Here is a 20,661-nt window from a genome sequence, read left to right on the forward strand (position 1 = left end):
ATGACTCTGCCAAATTCTAGAGCTGGAGAACCCACAAGGTGATGGAATGAGGAAAATCTCCAGCCCAGGACAGCCTGGAAGGTCAACAGCAAGTGTCTATTGCATTGGGCTGGGAGCAAAGTCGAGCACAGTCCAGCTTGGGCCACTCCAAACAGCACAGAAGGAAAGTAGGCCTCAGAGGAGTAAATCATCGACAGTTGTGGCAGTTCCTCTCAACCCACAAATGGCAAAGAGGACGAAAGGTCAGTGCAGAAACTCTGTCGGACCTGAGTGGGGGAAGGGTGTGGTCCATCTATGGTTCCACCCCTACCCCACGGTGGAGGAGTACAAGGTGATGGCAGCAGGGGCTGCAGCAGCAGCAGCTTCCAGGACCTCTGAGCCCACAAAACTTGCAACCAGAAGACAACAAAGTCAAAGCTCCTACAACAAAAACCTTCAAGAAAAATATGAATTGACTTCAGGCCATGGAAGCACTCAAAAAGTATTTTGTAAATCAAGTAGGAGAAGTAAAGGAAAAATTGGGAAGAGAAATGAGAGCAAAGAAAGAAAATCATGAAATATGAGTCAACAACTTGCTAAAGGAGACACAAAAACTACTGAAAAAAATAACACTTTAAAAACTAGACCAACCCAAATAGCAAAAGAAGTTCAAAAAGGCAATGAGGAGAAAAATGTCTTAAAAAAACAAGACTGGCCAAATGGAAAAGGTGATTCAAAAACTCACTGAAGAAAATAATTACTTCAAAATTAGAGTGGAAGGAATGGAAATTAATGATTTTATGAGAAATCAAGAAATTATAAAACATAAAGAAAAGAATGAAAAAATAGAAGACAATGAGAAATATCTCATTGGAAATACCACTTACCTGGAAAATAGATACAGGAGAGATTATTTAAAAATTATTGGACTACCTGAAAACCATGATTAAAAAGCCTAGATATCATCTTTCAAGAAATTATCAAGAAAAATTGCCCTGATATCCTAGAACCAAAAGGTAAAATAGAGATGGAAAGAATCCACTGATTACCTCCTAAAAGAGATTCCAAAAATGAAAACTCCTAGGAATATTGTAGCCAAATCCCAGAGCTCCCAGGTCAATGAGAAGATATTGCAAGCAACCAGAAAGAAACAATTCAAATATTGTGGAAATACAATCAGGATAACACAAAATCTTACAACTTCTACATTAAGGGATCAAAGGGCTTGGAAAATGATATTCTGGAGATCAGAAGAACGATGAAGACCAAGGATGAAGACCAAGAATTACTCAGAAAAACTGAGTATCATATTCCAGGGGAAAAATGGAATTTTAATGAAATAGAGGACTTTCAAACATTCTTGAGGAAAAGACCAGAGCTGAATAGAAAATTTGACTTTAAGATATAAGAATCAAGAGAAGCATGAAAAAGTAAACAGGAAAGAGAAATCATGAGGGACTTATTAAGGTTGAACTGTTTACATTCCTATACGGAAAGATGATATTTGTGACTCATGAGACTTTACTCAGTATTAGGGTGGTTGGAGGAAACATAGACAGACAGACAGACAGACAGACAGACAGACAGACAGACAGACAGATAGATAGATAGATAGATAGATAAATAGATGATAGATAGATAGATAGATGGAGGGTACAAGGTGAGTTGAATATGAAGGAATGATATTTAAAATATATAATTAAGGGTAAGAGAGGAATATATTGGATGAAGGAAAAAATGAAAGATAGAATGGGGTAAATTATGTCACATAAAAGAAGCAAGAAAAGTTTTCAAAGTGGAGGGGAAGAGGGGCAAGTTGAAAGGAAATGAATGAACCTTACTTTCATCAGATTTGGCTCAAGGAGGGAATAACATACACAGTCAATTGGGTATCTTAACCTACAGGAAAATAAGGAAGAAAGGGATAAGGGGGGTGGGGGATGGGAGATCAGGGTCAGATTGAGGAAGGGGGTAGTCAGAAGCAAACACTTGAAAAAGGACAGGATCAAAGTTGAAAATAGAATTAGTGGGGGTGGGATAAGATGGAGGGAGATATAGTTAGTCTTTCACAACATGACTAGTATGGAAATGTTTTGCATAACTACACATGTATAACCTATGTTGAATTGCTTGACTGCTAAATAAGCATGGGTGGGGAGGGAAGAAGGAAGAGAATTTGGAACTCAAAGTTTTTTTTTTCCTCTTGCATTTATTTATTTATTTTTAATTATTTTTTAATGTTTAACAATCACTGCCATACAATTGAGATTTTATCCCCCCCACATCTACCCCCCACTACCCCCCTCTGTCCCCACGACTGCATACAATTCTGTATAGGTTCTACATATACTTTCCTATTGAGTACATTTTCACTATAGTCATGGTATGTAGTCGGACTAAAATAAATGGAAGAAATCATATAACAAATCAAAACATAATACACAAAAACATACACATACACAAACATGATCTGCTACATTCTGTGAACGGCTTCCATATTTCTGTCTCTGAGTGTGGAAGGCATTTTGCCTTAGAGAACCACCATTGGGATTTTTTTTTTTAAGAAGTTCTTGCGTTATTACGAAATTCCAAGTCTACCAGAAAAAACTCTCCCACACTGTGGTCGTTGCTGTGCACAAAGTTCTCCTGGTTCTGCTCCTTTCACTCAGCATCAGATCGTATAAGTCCTTCTAGGCCTCTCTGAAGTCTTCTTGTTCATCATTTCTTATGGCACAATAGTACTCCATTACATTCATATACCATAATTTATTCAGCCATTCCCCAATTGATGGATATCCCCTTGACTTCCAGTTTTTGGCAACTACAAAGAGTGCTGCTATAAATATTTTTGCACATGTGGGACCCTTTCCCATTTTTATGATCTCTTGGGGATACAGTCCTAGTAGCGACATTGCTGGGTCAAAGGGTATGCACATTTTTGTGGCCCTTTGGGCATAGTCCCAAATTGCTCTCCAGATTGGTTGGATGCGCTCGCAGCTCCACCAACAATGAATTAGTGGAACTCAAAGTTTTAAAAACAAATGTTAAAATTTGTTTTTACATGCAATTGGGAAATAAGATATGTAAGCAATGGGACATAGAAATCTATCTTGCCTACAAGAAAGTAAGGGCGAAGTGGATAAGGTAGGAGGAGATAAAAGGAAGAGCAGACTGGGGGAAGGGGTAATCATAATGCATGCCATATCAGGGTTTGAAGGAGGGGAGAGTTAGGGAGAAAATCTGAAACTCAAAATTTTGTGTAACTGAATGCTTAAAATAAAAAATGGGGATAGGACGCATATGTACAAAGATATTTATGGCAACTCTTTTTGTGGTGGCCAAGAACTGGAAATCAAGGGAATGCTCATCAGTTGTGGAATGGCTGAATAAGTTATGTTATATGAACATAATGCAATACTGTTGTGCCATAAAAATGATGAACAAGTGGACTTCAGAAAAACCTGGAAGACTTACATGAACTGATCCTGAATAAAGTGAGCAGAGCCAGGAGAACATTATACACTGTAACAGCCACAGTGTGGAAGGATTGTTTTTGCCCTTCTCAGCAATGCAACCACCTAAAGCATTTTCAAAGGACTCATGATACAAAATGTCATCTACATCCAGAGAAAGAACTATGGAGTCAGAATGCAGAATGAAGCAGAGTATTTTATGTTTTGTTTTTCTCATGGTTTCTTCCATTTGTTTTAATTCTTCTATGCAACATGACTACTGTGATAAAGTATTTAATAGGAATGTATGTGTAGAACCCATATAAGATTGCACGCTGTCTTGGGAAGGGAGAGGGAGAAAATTTGAATCTTATGGAAGTGATTGTTGAATATTGAAAACAAATTAATAAATTTTTGGGAAAATAAATGAATAATTTTTTGGAAAATAAGTAAATATTTCATCTACATTAGAGAGAGGAAAAAAAGAAAGGGGCACAGAGACAGAGAAGGGACAAAGAGATACAGGTAGAGAGACAAAAACAGGCAGAGAGAAAAAGAGACAGAGAAAAGATAGAGACAAGGAGACAGAGAGGCAGACAGAGAAGACATACAGAGATAGGGAGTCAGACACAGAAAGAGACAGAAACAAAGAATGACAGAGGATGATAGAGACACAGAGAGAAACAGAGAGACCAAAACAGAGAAAGAAGACAGTGAAGGAGATAGAGACAGGAAACAAAGACAGAGGCAGAGAGCCAGACAGAAACAGGGACAGAGTAGAGAGAAAGAGGCAGAAAAACAGATAGAGACATAGGCATAGAGAGACAGAGACAGAAAGAGAGAGAAAGAAGTTTGTTTCACTTTTGGCAATATGAAATTTATATAGGTGAATTATCTTCAGAGTCTAAATTCCCCACAATTCTTAGTGCTTAATATAAATTAATGCAAGGTAGATATAATATTGTAATTGCTAAGCTAAAATTATTCTTGTGTTATTGTGGAAAGTTGCCTATGTTACTGTGAGGATCATTATCTGGTGCCATTAGTGCCATTGCAAAGTAACTGATGGGAAAGCACAGGAGAATGAAATTCTAGTCTTAATAGATCATCAACCTCAGAGCTTCAGTTCTCAGACTGAATCTTTTCCCTTCATGGGACAATAGGATTTAGGGACAGAAGGAGCCTTAGAAATGATCTTATTCAAGCTCCTTTATTTGATCAATAAGGAAACTGATGCCTGGAGAGATGAGGTGACTTGCCCAATGTCACTCAGAAGTGAATAGTGATTTTAATGTTTATCTAGTGTTCTTTCCGCTACATCATATTATCTCTTACTGACCAAAATCACATCATCCAAATCCAACTCCTCAACAATAAAGATGTGCATTATAAGATTTGAGGTGATAGTTAACAAAATAACCAAGTTCATGATATAATACTATTAAATATATTATAAAACTATCATAATTTCCCCTTGTTTCCAGGCAAATCTTGTATAATATTTTTTTAATATGTGTCTTTCTAGGTGACATGAGGATAATTACTTTTAAAACTGCTTCCCATTTTGTTTGTCAGGGAAATCTTTGTAAGTTTCTGTTTATTTAATAAAAAAGTAGAAAGTGCTATCAGTTGCATTTTTCTTGGAATCCCAAACCATTATTTCTTTGCCAAAAGATCAGTCTGCCAACAATTAAAACATTTCAAACTTGTTTTTCTCATAATCAACTAAGTGACCTTGCAGTATCTTAGGAAGCCCAAGGGCACTGCCTAATTTATGTTATCTAGTTAGTGATCACACTCACTGAGGTACTAAGCAACCTATTTTTTTTTATCCTTCTTAGTTATTAATTGTAAAATAGGTGTATGTTTTCCTTACTAACTTTTTTTACAGTTGCTTCCAAAGTCAATACTCTGCTCAAGTATAGTAGTCAAGGAAGTAACATAAAATAATTTCTTCAAGGATTACTGAATAAGATGGTAAAGTGAAAGACTCTAGAGGAGACCTATTCACCAGTATATACTTAATCAAAGATTTAAAATGGCTCCATATGAAACAATGATCAAGAATAAACTCCTTTTATTTAGTCTATGCCTACAAAAGAAGATAGATGCATACAGGAGTTCAGAGAGGGGACAGGAAAAGGGAAGCCACCACAAACGCTGGTCGGTGGGGACTGCTACCAAAATGGCTTTTGTTGAGTCTTTGGCAGAAGGTTAGCAGACTGTACTGAATAATCTCATATTGGTAAGGGGATAGAGCCTCCCCCCTATCCCCCCCAAAAAAGCCTAGGAGAAGCATTTTTTGTCACCCAAATATATCATGTCAGAGCCATGGCAAAGGAAGAAAATAACTCTGGGTTAGGGATTGTGCAAGAAGAAGGAGACAGAAATGGAGTTGTGGCCAATAACAGTACTTTGGCAACCAGAAGATGAATGAAGCCTTGGATTGCAAGAGAGAGTAGGACCTATTTCCAGAAGCAGCATTCAGATTCCAAGGGGCACAGGACTTGCCCACTCCGTCTAAGAGCACAGAAAGATTAGAAATAGAACTTGGCAAAAAGCCACTTTCCAAGAACTGAGGCTGGAGATATAAGTAAACAGGAGAAAACTAATACCGAAAAAAATGCCATGTGTTAAGAGAAACCCCAAGAGTTAAAACCAGAAAAAAAAGATAACTCCACATTAAGTGCAATTAGAGACTCAGAGAGGAAAATGGCTTAGCCTCAAAGAGTCCAAGACTGAAGAGAGGAATTGAAGCAAGACATAAAAGGTGATAAAATTGAATTAGAGGTTTTCAAGAAAAAGGTGAAGTGAATAAAAAAGTTTGACAGAAAGTGGAAAACATGATGAAAGTAATAGACTCTCAAAAATATCCTGGATTAAATAAAAATCAAAGATGCCATTAAACAACAAATTCTATTAAAGCAAAGTAACACAAACATTAGAAAAACATGTAAGGCACTTCTCATTGAAAAAAAAAAGCTGGCCTAGAAAGCATGTTGAGAAGACATGATTTAAGAATAATCTGATTTAAAATTTAAAACAATAACAGCAATACCACCTCTTGGGCAACATATTTCAAGAAATTATAAAATAAAACCATCTAAATCTAATAGAACCAGAGTGTAAAGTAAAGTAGACTAATTTCCAGGTTTCTTCCCCAAAGAAACTGCAAATTTAAAACACCCAAAGATATAATAGCCTAAACCTAGAGCTACTGAGTAAAAAAAAAAATTATCATGAGCAGATAGAAGGAAAGCAACTAGGATGATGCAAGAATGAACCATAGTTATTATAAAGGAAAGGAAATTTTATAATATGGTATTCCAAAAGGCAACGTAAAAAGACTTACAAATCACAATAATTGACTATGAAAAACTGATACAGGGGAAAAATGAATTGTTAGTAAAATAGAAGATATTTAAACATTCCTAATGAAAATACCAGAGCTGAATAGGATCTCTGAAATGGAAATATGAGAGATGAGAAATCTAGAAATGAAATAGCATTTAAATAAAACCAGAAGATGCTAAATTATATTAAGTATTGATATTCTAATAAAGGGAGAAGGGACAAGGATGCCTTAAAAATTTTACTATTTAGAAGAGTCACAAAAATAAGTAATAAAAGATATGACCTAAGGTGGAGAAAGCACTTTTGTTCTATTTTATTGATTTTAAATTAGAAAAGAAAGGATGAGAATAAAATACTCTAGAGAAATAATGAGGAAGTGGGAGGATGTACTTACATTTTCTCATAATTGCATGACAGAATAAAAGTATGCAAATATGCAGGTAAGGTTGAAGAGAAATGGGCATCTTGTAAACCTCGTTCTGAATTGGACAAAAGTTTGAACATATATGCAGTTTGAAGTAGACACATATTAAATAGAGAAATAGGTATAGGATGAAAGTACAGGAGTTTAAGAAAGAGGACAGAATTGGGGAAGAATAGTCACAAGAAAAAAATAGCTTCATAGGTTAGATAAAAAGGAGAAAGGTTCAAAAGTAGAGGAAGCATAGAAACCAGTGTCTGAGGTATGGGATGGATGAAGAGGGTCAGAGGACTAGGATTAAACCCTTTCCATTATAGAGTAGTAATATTAATCACATTCTTTCACTTTCCTTGCTTTCTTCTAAATAAAAGATATGGCAGTAAAAGTGTAAAAGGATATAAAGTAGAGAAATACACAATTTATGATCATTAATGTGAATCTGAATGGGATTAAATCACCCATAAAATACATTGAAAATTACATTAAATTAGAAAATAGAATCTTGTGATATTTTCTTTACTACAACAGTTATACTTGAAATAGAATGTCTCACATTGATTTAAAAAGAGTGACTGGAGAAAAATTTATTTCTTAGACAATTTCAAGAGAGCAAGAGTGGTAGTCAAGATCTCAAAAGAGACAACAATAAAAATAGATGGTTAAGTATGTAAACAGGGAAACTGCTTTATGAATAAAGTCACCACACAATGAAATGGCAAATGCTTTTTTTTTTTACATCAAATAACATAACGTCTGAGCATTAAAAAGAGAACTAATTGGATTGCATGGAGAAGTAGACTACAGAACTACATATTGGGGACCTCAAAGGACTCCCTTTCAGACCTAAACCAATTGATCAAAATGTTAAACAAGAAAGAAATTAAGGATTTGAACAAGGTTTTCAGAAAAATCCAATATGATGAATTCAAATCTCAAAATGAAGGCTAAACAATATAATTTCAGAGAAAATATGGATCAAATAGCAAATCATGGAAACAGTAGCAAATTTCTTAAAAAAAAGACAGCAATGGGAAAACAAAGTCAAATTTCTGGACAACTATTGTGTATTGAAAATGTATATCTCTAAGCATTTTTTTCAATAAAAGAGAAACACAGCACATTAATGAATTGAGAATTCAACTAAAACAATGGCAACAAAAAAATACCAAACAGAAAATTAGAAATTTTGAAAATGAAGATGCAAAAAGGAGAAAAAAATAGACAAACCATTGGCTAATTTAATAAAAAGGAAAACAATTAATCTTATTCAAAACACAAAAAGGAGAATTAGTAAAAAAAGAAGAAAATGAAAATTATTGGAAGATACTTTCCTTAATTATATATAAAAATGGAAAATGAAATATATGAATATTTAAAAAATAAAATTACCAAACTAAAAGAAAAATAGAGAATTTAAACTACTCAGTCTCTGAAAAAAAAATCTTAACAACCTTGTTGTTGTTGTGCTTGTCCTTCATTCTCAAAGAAGACCATGACATCAAGAAAATGACATGACTTGCAGTCGAATTTTATTTTAGTGAGGGAGGGCTGTGCAAAGTCAGCAACCTCCCTTTCTTCTCCAGAGCCATCTTGTGTATGAACAAAAGACATAAGTAATGCAGCATCTGATGACTTTTAAAAAGATTATTTTATTTGTTTTCAGTTTTCTACAATCACTTCCATATATTTTAGATTCTTTTCCTCTCCCTCCACTTTCTTTCCCTCTCCATCCCCACTCCCTCCCAGAGACAGCAATCTTATATAGGTTCTACACACGCATTCTTACTAAATACATTTTCACCTTAGTCATGTCACATAGAAGAATTAAAATGATCAGGCACAGTTGGTTACACTGTACCTTGAACTCAACATTGTGTTGTCATTTAGGTCTTCATCAAGCATGAAGGAAAGCCACCCCTAATATAAGAATTTTTAAAAAACAATATTGAGAATCAGATAATAGAATAAAATTGAAATGAATGTATGAATTATTTAAATGAGTGAAAATTAGAAATGAGAAATGAAGGATGGAAAGAATATTGACATTTACTGAAATAATTTCATCCAAAGGCTTAACCTAAGTAAATTGGGATTGAAGTAGCCTACAGGGATCATCTGAAGGAAATTGTATGTAGAGTGCTCTGAAAGTTTCTGGGGACCCAATGTACATGCAAATTTAGTACTTGGGCCCTTTGGGAATACAGATTTCTTGGATGCTACTCATGTGGTGGGTCAGCTATGAAAAACTTTGGTGATTTGAGACAATGAGGAAATTCCTTTATTGTCCACTGATCAGTAAGAGTTTATGGCTCAAGGAATTTTTAAGAAAGCACCTTCAGTGTTCTCTTGTTTTCAATCTGTGGATTGTTTCAGGACTGTTGGGAGTACCAACTGGAAAGAGATGGGGAAAGGTGGGTATGAGTACCTGGCTTCTAAAGCATGGATCGTGGGTAGGTAAGGATGAATTTAGATTTACCCTGCCTTTTTTGATTTTTACTTGATGTTGGGTGAATAATTATCTATTCTGAGATGGATGTGTCTAGGCTTAAAGTGACCTTAGGTAAAAAGACTGAGATTTCCTGACTCCTTTTGGTTAAAGGAGTTTGGCAGCCCAGTGAGAATATGAGCAGCTGTTAATGTTCCCCTGTTACCTTTGTGTATAAGGAGAAGTTGAGGAAGGCTGCTAGAAAACTGTGTAGAGTTTTAGCAAACTTTTGAGAGGTCACAGGCCATAGTCAGAGGATGGATTTTCATTTGGATCATTGGACAAAATGCCTGAGTTTATGAGTTCACACATTCATCTGAGTATATAAATACAAGACATTGATTACTGTTCTTTATTGTTGATCAGATAGATTTTGACTTTATCTTTGACATATGGACCATCATCAAAGGTTATAAAGTGAAATCAAAAATGCCTACTTGCCATGGATATTGTAGAGGAACTCCTGAGAAGTGAATGATTGGACCAGATCATCTCTGAAGTTTATCCCATCTCTAAGAGTCTACAAGTTTGTATTCACAAGGTAATTATCTGAGTAGTCAAATTAGAAAACCACTTTTGTCAGTAATATTTGAAAAGTAACAAATTATTGAACATATATTTGAAAGATTACATTAATTTTTGAGTGTTTATGCAGACATATAATTGTGGATACATTCAGGACAGAATTTGCTATACTTTTAGACCCAGAGATGTAGATATTTTCAAAATTGTAAAATCAGTCAAAAGGTATCTTTTCTTAGAAAACAGCTATGCAAAAAAGTCAATTTACAGGAAATCTGATGGCATCTTATTGTAACTATGTAAAATCAGCAATGTAAAAATTGAAACACTGGCACAATGATTTGTCATGACTGTTTGCAATTTTAAAGCAAATACATTTGAGAAGAGTTTGCCCTGAATCTTTTTTCCAAATGGAGGCAAAGATTATAGGTTTACTGAATGCTCTAAAAGTTTTTATGTTTCCTTTCACAGAACTGACATTTCAATTTCACCTACAGTAAATCAGCAATGCATAATTTTAGCTCCTGTATCATTTGATCATTGTAAGAAAGGCAGACATAATGTTTCCTTACATCTGTATAATTTACTCAAATCTCTTCCTTGGGTAAACTAAGTCACTGAAAAAATATTCCTCTATGGTGGGAGGCGTTCATAAAAGTGCAATTACTTTTTTCTTGTTTTCCTAAAGAACACTATTCTTGAATGAATAAATGAATAAATAAAAGAAAAAAACCCCTTGAATTGAAAGCTTACTGTATTTTGCTAAGCTCTGAGGATGCAAAACAAAACAAACCTAAACCCCCCAAAAAACAATATTAAAAAAAGATGGTCTCTGTATTCAGGGAGTTTAAATTCTAATTAGGGAAGACAATGCTATAAATGAGTATTGGTCATGAAGGGGTCTTTTGCTCAGGAAATTCATAGTAACAGTCATTGGATAGATAGGCCATTTGAGCAAGATGGAAAGGTAGTATAAATTTGATTTCTATTCTCATAGCTAAATGAGGAAAGGTGGAAGGAGAATGAGAAATACATGTGATAGCCTGGCATGAACATGTTGCATATACAGCAACGTAGGAAATCTGAGTAGTGAATAAATAAAGTGAACATTCACCAGTCAGAAGCTGACAGTCCCAAGACAAGCACTGGAGCCCATAACTGAAAGTGTATTTTGAGCACAGGAGCACAGTAACATGAATATGGCTATGTAGTAGAGACAAGTGTTCTTTTGAGTAAATCATTTGGATAATTGCCTTGTGAATACAGAATTTCAGATGCAGGATGGATCTAGTTTAACCCAAGATTAAACAGATATCCCCTCTACAACATCTGTGGCAAGAGATCATCTCTATCTTGTTTGAAGATGTTCGGTGATAGCAAGATTTTTGCAGCTCAAGTTAGAAGGTGTGTTCTTATCAATAAGAGAAATAACAATCACCAGAGGGATCCTTTTTACATTCAAGGCAAATAAATTGTTTAAATAAGGTGATATGCCTTTGTAGAAGACACACAGCTATTGAAAAGTGCTATTTGAAATCTATCATCTAAAATTTTAGATATTTTTAAGTAATTTTCTCTTTTTGTTGGTTTATTTGAAAAATGTAATTTGAAAGTTCTTAAAGTTTTATAATAAAATTCATATTTCGTCTTTTAGATTTGTTTCAAGTGTGTGTGTGTGTGTGTGTGTGTGTGTGTGTGTGTGTGTGTGTGTGTGTGAGATTAAAGGACATTGGTGCAGATAACTCAAGAATGCCATTCCCATACCTAAGTTGGAGGTATAGACCTGTTCTTTCAAAACAGTTACCTTTCCAAAGAGAAGGAGATTACATATGTGCTCCTTGAATCCATGTCATAGCTAACCATCTCTTACAGATACAGAACAAATTGTATTTGATACTTTCAAAAAGCTGAAAAAATATATTCTACTCCATTTTAAACTAGCATTCACAGTATTGCAGTTTTTCCTAAGGAATCAAAAATAAAACACTTTCATGACAGGTCCTGGGCTGTGTAAATTAAAGGTGCTACCACTACCTTGAGATGGAATTTCCACTTTTCCCACCACAGTGTCATTTTTCTTATATATAAGACTGCTGAGTGGTATAGGAACAGTTTACATAAACTGTTATTTTAAAGTACATTTGCCTGTCTAATTGCTTTATTATGAAGTTAATGTTGTTGAGGTATGTGAATGCCCTACCTTTTTCTAGGAAATTTGGACTATCCTGACATTTCTTACCTTGACTTATTGTCTGTAGCTTTCATATAGCAGTTGATTATATGTGACCATCTGACAGCTCTCCTATGTTTGACATATTTAAACACATATACCTTACCTCTGACTAAGGAGGTTGCTGTGTCAGCAGAAGGACCCATGGTCTGAGAACCTGGATTCAAATCTTGGCTCCCCTACTTATTGTTGTGACTTTGATAAAATCCCTTATTCCGTGTGTTCCTCAGTTTTCTAATCTATAAAATGGGGTGGTTGATATACATGACTTAAGATCTTCTGTGGCTTTAAAATGATGATCCTAAATTTTAAGTTTCTAACTATGGCATCCAAACCTTAGGTTTTTCTATCCTCTTCAAGCCTAAGCGCAGTGCCAAGAAAATTGACTAATGAAGAGTAGACATTAGATGAATATTTCTTGATTTAATGCTTAGGGGTTCAAGTTACATTTTGATATTTCATTAGATGGACTCATTATTATTCCTCTTATTGTTATATTTCAAAATTGATATTATTTATCTATGTGTAGCAAAAAAAGAAACAAACAGCAAGAATCAGAAAAATTAAGAAAAATGAGAAAAAGGACTTGAAAGAATAGTTTCTAAATAGAGACTTGGGTCATGAATAATAGATTTAAATTACATGATATATAATAATAGACTTTGAGTAGAAAGTGTACTTGTACCTTATTTACTCCATCCTTTTCAATTTATAATAGAAATTGAAGCTCAGAAAATTTAAGGCACTACAGTCTAGTCTAGAGTTACACAGCTAGCTAATAGTTACATAGCTCATATTTGTATCATGTCTTATGACTTATAAAACTCCTCCCTAAAAAGCCCCACATCTGTCTGAAATAGAGTATAATGTAAGTGAAGATTGAATGGAGCATACTTAAAGCTCCTCTTATTTTATTCCAGCTACTTGGAATGGCTTAGTGCTTTGGCCTTGGAACTTTGAGGATGATGAATTTGCCGGCCGTTTTTCATTGGCCATGTGGGATCCAGTACTCTTGCACCTTTGAGGAGATAAAGCATTTTCTTACTGGTCACTAGAAGAGTCAGTAATTCAGTGCAGCTTTACAAAGGAATGACTTTACCTCTGGAAATCTGTTTTACTTTGACTCCACTAGTAGCTTCATGCAATGTTGGTACTTCCTTAAAAGGTGTAGATGTAGAGTTTATTCATTTTCACTCCTGTAAAATGCTAAACTTTCAAACATACGGCAACTATAGCACATGCACTACCATGAATAGTTTTAGCCTGGGGTTTGAGTTGCTTCTTTTGTGTTTGTTCTTTTTTTAAATTTTTTAAAAATTATTTTATTTGCTTTTAGTGTTCTACAATCACTTCCACACATCTTAGATTTTTCCCCCTCTCTCCCCCTTGCTTTCCCCTCCCTCTTCACTCCCTCCCCGACACAGTGCACAATCTTATATATAGGTTCTACACATACATTCTTATTAAATATATTTTCGCCTTAGTCGTGTTGCATAGAAAAATTGAAATGAATGGGAGAAACTATAAAACAAAACAAAACGTAATTCAAAAGAAAATGGTCTACTTCAATCTGTGATCCAATTCCATAGTTCTTTCTCTGGATGTAGAAGGTGTTTTGCCTCAAGAGTCCATTGGTAATTATTTAAGTCCTTGCATTGCAATAAAGTCCTAAGTCTACTAGAAAAAATTCCTCACACACTGTGCTTGTCACTGTTTACAGAGTTCTCCTGGTTCTGCTCCTTTCACTCAACATCAGTTCATATAAGTCTTTCCAGGCCTCTCTGAAGAATTCCTGTTCAGCATTTATTATAGCATAATACTATTCCATTACATTCATATACCATAACTTGTTCAGTCATTCTCCAATTGATGGACATCCCCTTGATTTCCAGTTTTGGGCCACCAGAAAGATAGCTGCTATAAATATTTTTGTACATGTAGGACCCTTTCCCATTTCTATGATCTCTTTGGGATACAGTTCCAGAAGTAGTATTACCAGGTCAAAGGTTATGCATATTTTTGTAGCCCTTTGAGCATAGTTCCAAATTGCTCTCCAGAATGGTTAGATCTGTTCATAGCTCCACCAACAATGAATGTGTTCCAGCTCTCGCACACCTTCACCAACATTTATCTTGTTCCTGTTTTCTCATACTAGCCAATTCGATAGGTATGAAGTGGTAACTCAGAGTTGTTTTGATTTGCATCTCTCTAACCAATAGTGATTTAGAGCATTTTTTCATATGACTATAAGTAGCTTTAATTTTTTCCTCTGAAAACTCCCTGTTCATATCCTTTGATCATTTATCAATTGGGGAATGACTTGTATTTTTGTATGTTTGAATCAGTTCTCTATATATTTTAGAAATGAGGCCTTTATCATAGACACTAGCTGCAAAAATTCTTTCCCAGTTTTCTGCTTCCTTTCTAATGTTGGTTGCATTGAGTTTGGTTGTGCAAAAACTTCTCAGTTTAATGTAATCAAAATTATCCATTTTGCACTTTATAATGCTTTCTGTCTCTTCTTTAGTCAAAAATTCTTCCCTTCTCCATAAATCTGATAAATGCACTATTCCTTGCTCCACTAATTTGTTTATAGTATCAATCTTTATACCTAGATCATGTACCCATTTGAACTTTATTCTTGTGTATGGTGTCAGGCATTTTCCCAACAATTTTTGTCAAACAGTGAGTTCTTATCCCAGAAACTGGGCTCCTTGAGTTTATCAAACAGTAGGTTGCCATATTCGTTTGCCAGGCCTAGAGGCCTGTGGGCTACCCGAGTCTTACCTTACCTCTATCGGAGGTCTTCGGCTGGCCAAACCGGATACTCGTATGAGAGAAGAGACTTATCAGAGTCGAACAAGGGTTGAGCTTTATTCAGGGTTCTGGTTACAAGTGCAGGGGAATTCTTCCTTAGGAGGGAGCGAAGAATCTCCCAAGGAGGCAAAGATCTTACAATAAGAGATTGGAAGTAGAAGTGTAAGTGGGGAGAGAGGGGGAGGGGAGAAAGGAGAGAGGAAAAGTGGAGCCTTGTGTCCTCACACGTGGCCCCTCCGCCCACGAGAACTTTCAGGCTTTCCTGACTCCAATTAAGCTCTCCAGCCACATAGTTTGCATCTGAATACCGTGCCTGTTAGGTAACGATGGGTGTGCCCAGATCCGGGACAATCTCGAGGGCGGGGAGAGCTCTCTCCCATCACGTTTCTCATGGGAAGAGGTGGAAATACACGAGATAGCTCGGTTCACCTCGATTCCCAGTCGTTTCCTGGGGGGCCTCGTGAGAACTCTAAGATTTAGAAGTTCCCACCTTTACCTGCCCGAGACTGTCCACATGGAATTGAGCTTCCAACCCCAGCATCTCCCCTTCTTTGTTTTGCGAGGCGCGCACATGGCTCTAGAGGAAATAGTGGCTGGAGGCTGAGTGGATTAGGAAGGCCTTTCGCATATGAGTACCCCACAACAAGAACTTCATTTACACAGAAATCTGCAGCTAGCACAACTGACAAAGAAAGGCATCAAATAAAACAAAGATGAAGCTAAATGGCTGAGTTACAGCAAGAGAAAGGGCAATCACTAATTCCAAAGCATTTTCTAAGAGAAGCAGCTAGTGCTGGCGCCTTACACATCACCACCCCCTCAGTTATGTAAATGGATCTCAACGGCCAAGCCTGAATGGCCAAGCCTGTGGTATACAGGAGAAAAGTTGGTCATCCCCCGAAAAGTTGGTCACCCCTTCCCCCCCCAATGTCCTGGGTTTGTGATATCAAAGTCCTCCTTCAGCCGCTGGAAAGAGATGCCTAGATGGAGTGGTCAGCAATGTCAGTGGTTGCGATGAGTGCTGCTTCCTCTCTGGGCAGCAGGGTTAAAGCTGTTAGCAGCAGACTCAGGTGGTGCATGATCCTTCTCCGGGGTCTCCGGGCTCTCCGGGGTCTCCGCCTCCTGCATCTCCTTTGTCTCCGACACCGGTTTCCACCTACGGATCCTTCTAATGGGAATCCACGCATCCCCTTTTCCTGTGGAGACACAAACATACCCTGGACCCCATATTAGCATCTTATACGGACCTTTCCATTTCCCTGAGGCCATATCCTTTACCATGGCCCATGTGTCCTTATTTCCAGCCTGGTTATTACTTTCCTTGCGGGGTTGTCTTGGAATAGTCACAAAATGTCTCATAGCTGGAGTAGTATGTGAATTTTTTGAGATATGCAAAAATTTGTGTGTATACACAGCTGTATCAAGCTCTGATTGTATTAGGCAATCTCTTAATCTCCCCCTTTTTTGTTTAGCGAGAATCGCCTTTAAGGTGAAATTGATAAGAATGCATAGTGGCTGTTTATTTTGGTATAGCTGCTGCCAGGTGCTTACAAATGCTTGATTAACATCTGTAAGGAACCTGAATTTTACCGATTTTTTCTTTATAACAAACACAGGAGCATTCCAGGGTGACTGTGATGGCTCTATATTTCCTTTTTCTAATTGCTCCTTAACCAATAGTTGTAGTGCCTGGAGTTTTTCTGGAGTCAGGGGCCATTGCTCCACCCAAATCGGGGTGTCTGACTTCCAATTCAAGGGTGGGGACTCCAGTGCAACTGCAATGGCCCTTACTAAAAATTTGATAGCCTCATCCCCAGGCGGCTCATGATGTCTCTGCCCCAGATGTTAAAACTAAGTCCTGGAATCACCAACGGCCATACGGTCCCTTGGCGATCCTCTGCCTCCCACTTTACTAGGTGCATTGTCTCTAAGGTATTTTGGCACCCTCCTATTCCCCACACTGGTCTCTGGCTTTCTTTGAGCTTCCAGTGCCAGGGTACTGAGCGACCGCTAAGGCAGGTCCTATCCGCTCCAGTATCAAGGAGGCCAGTCATGGGAATTCCATTGAGCCAGATTGTACACTCAGGTCTATTCTGTCCTATTTCCTTTAGTAACTGGATTTGAACTGAGTGCTTTAAGGGAAGGGCAATAGCTATGGGAAGCTGATCCTGGCCCCTCCCTGTACTTATTTCTTTCTGCCCAGGGGTAAGGCAGGCTCTGGCTAAGCTCTTCCAGTTATTAGGAGTCAGAACGAACTGACCACTGAGAGTCTCAAGCATGGCTATGACAAAGGGTGAATTAGGGCCGTGCTTGGTACAAGCCTCTTTGAGAGTTGCTACTCTCTTCCACTCTATGGGTATGTGGCTCCTCCGAACCCCACCGGGGATACTGGGGTCCGCTATTTCTAGCACAGGAAATGTCCCTACGTCTTCTCCATTCTCTATAGCCTTCCATATTCCCTTTTCCAAACTGGACTGTGGCCCTGGACTGTCTGACCAATGGAGCATGCTATAAGGAGGCGCAGAGGGAAGACACGGCGTATGCTCCCCTGCTTCGCCTTTCCCATCAGCTAGATGGAGCTCCGAATCTATTTTTTCTCTACACTCCTTAACTTTCTGCTTATCAGGGTTCTCCCCTCCCCTCTCTCCGCTTCCACTCTCATTCCAATCCCGCCCTGGCCTCTCTGGGCCTTCCGAAAGGCTCTTAATTACACCGAATATCAGGAAATCTAAATCCTCCGGCTCCCCAGGGCATAGTTGCTCATAAGCGGTCATTTGTTCTCCGACCGCTCCCCATCTTTCTCTTGATATTCCTGTCTGCTCGAGCCAAGGAGAAACTTTCCAAATCCTTTTACAAAATTCTCGGAGGTCGTTTAACTCTATAGTAACCCCCGCCTCCCTGCATTCCCTGTAAAGTATCTCAGCCCAGACCTCCTGTTCCTCTGGCTTTATTACTGGCAATTGATTCCCCATCCCTGCCCTTTTCCCATGGGTGTGGGAAGCTACTCTCACTCTTTCTCTCCTTCTGAATCTAGGATTCGGGACTCGCGTCTTTCACAGCCCCTTCCGGGTGTTCCCAGGCACCCAGGATATCTGCGCTCCTGTCCCCTGTTCAGAGACGCCAACTGCCAGGCCTAGAGGCCTGTGGGCTACCCGAGTCTTCTTACCTCACCTCCCGAGATCTTCGGCTGGCCAAGCCGGATGCTTGAATGAGAGAAAGGACGTTCCAGAGTCGAACAAGGGTTGAGCTTTATTCAGGGTTCTGGTTACAAGTGCAGGGGAATTCTTCCTTAGGAGGGAGTGAAGAATCTCCCAAGGAGGCAAAGATCTTACAATAAGAGATTGGAAGTAGAAGTGTAAGTGGGGAGAGAGGGAGAGGGGAGAGAAGAAAGAGGAAAAGCAGAGCCTTGTGTCCTCACACGTGGCCCCTCCACCCAAGAGAACTTTCAGGCTTTCCTGACCCTACTTAAGCTCTCCCGTCGCGTAGTTTGCACGTCAATACCGAGCCTGTTAGGTAACAACAGGTGTGCTCCAATCCGGGACAATCTCGAGGGCGGGGAGAGCTCTCTCCCATCACGTTTCTCACGGGAAGAGGCGGAAATACACGAGATAGCTCGGTTCACCTCGATTCCCAGCCGTTTCCTGGGGGGCCTCGTGAGAACTCTAAGATTTAGAAGTTCCCACCTTTACCCGCCCGAGACTGTCCACATGAAATTGAGATTCCAATCCCAGCATTCGTTGACTACTGTGTCTTGAGTACCTAACATATTCCACTGGTCTACCCTTCTGTTTCTTAGCCAGTAGCAGGTGGTTTTGATAATTGGTGCTTATTATACAATTTGAGATCTAGTAGAGGTAGGTCACCTTCCCTAGCATTTCTTTTCATTAGTTCCCTTGATATTCTGGACCTTTTGTTCTTCCAGATGAATTTTGATATTATTTTTTTCTAGCTTTGAAAATAATAATTTAATTGTTTGATTGATATGGCACTGAAGAAGTAAATTAATTTAGGTGGAATTATCATTTTTATTATATTGACTTGTCCTACCCACGAGCAATGGATGTTTTTCCACTTACTTAGATCTGACTTGATTTGTGTGAAAAGTATTTTGTAACTGTGTTCTTATAGTCCCTGAAATTGTTTTGGCAGGTACACTCCCCTATATTGCATAGTATCTACCCTACCTTTAAATGAGATTTCTCTTTCTATCTCTTGTTGTTGGGCTTTGTTAGTAATACATAGAAATGCAGAAGATTTGTCTGGGTTTATTTTGTAACCTGCAACTTTGCCAAAGTTGTTCATTATTTCAAGTAGTTTTTCACTTGATTCTCTGGGATTCTCTAAGTATATCATCATATCATCTGCAAAGAGTGAAAGCTTTGTTTCTTCTTTGCCTATTCTAATTTCTTCAATTTCTTTTTCTTCTCTTATTGGTGCAGGTAGCATTTCTAATACCACATTGAATAACAGAGATGATAATGGACATCCTTGTTCTACTCCTGATCTTATTGGAAATGCATCTAGCTTCTTCACATTGCATATAATGCTTGCTGGTGGTTTCAAGTAGATATTGCTTATTATTTTATGGAAAGTTCCATTTATTCCTATGCCCTCCAGTGTTTTCAATAAGAATGGGTGTTGTATTTTTCAAAAGCTTTCTCTCGATCTATTGAGAAAATCATGTCGTTTCTGTTAGTTTTGTTGTTGATATAATCAATAATGCTAATGGTTTTTCTAATATTATATCAGCCCTGCATTCCTGGTATAAATATTCCCTGATCATAATGTATTATTCTCATGATAAGTTGCTGTATTCTTTTTGTTAAAACCTTATTTAAAATTTTTGCATTTATATTTATTAGAGAAATTGGTCTTTAATTTTCTTTCTCTGTTTTGGCTCTTCCTGGTTTAAGTATCAGAACCATATTTGTATCATAAAAAGAATTTGGTGGACTACTTCTTCCCCAGTTTCCTCAAATAGTCTATACAGTATTGGAATTCACTCTTCTTTGAATGTTTCATAGAATTCATGTGCAAATCCGCAAGGAAGTACAAAACCCCCCCAAAATTAGAAGTGGAACGAAAAGGGAGAAAAGATAAAAAGGGAGGGAAGAAGTGGTAAAATAAAGGGGGAATCAAGGGGAGGTGACTGATAGACAGGAGGGAAGACTAAGGGAAGCAGATTTTTTTCTAGGTAGGTCATTGATGACTTGTTCAATTTCTTGTTTCAGTTTCTTTGGTTTATCTTCCTCTTCAGCCCATCTGGACAATTTACAATTTTAAAAATATTCATCCATTTCACTTAGATTGTCAAATTTTGAGGCATACTGTTGGGCAAAGTAATTTCTAATTATTGTTTTAATTTCCTCCTCATTGGAGGTGAGTTCACCCTTTTGATTTT

This window comes from Notamacropus eugenii, chromosome 3, assembly GCF_028372415.1.
Source record: "Notamacropus eugenii isolate mMacEug1 chromosome 3, mMacEug1.pri_v2, whole genome shotgun sequence".
NCBI lineage: Eukaryota > Metazoa > Chordata > Mammalia > Diprotodontia > Macropodidae > Notamacropus > Notamacropus eugenii.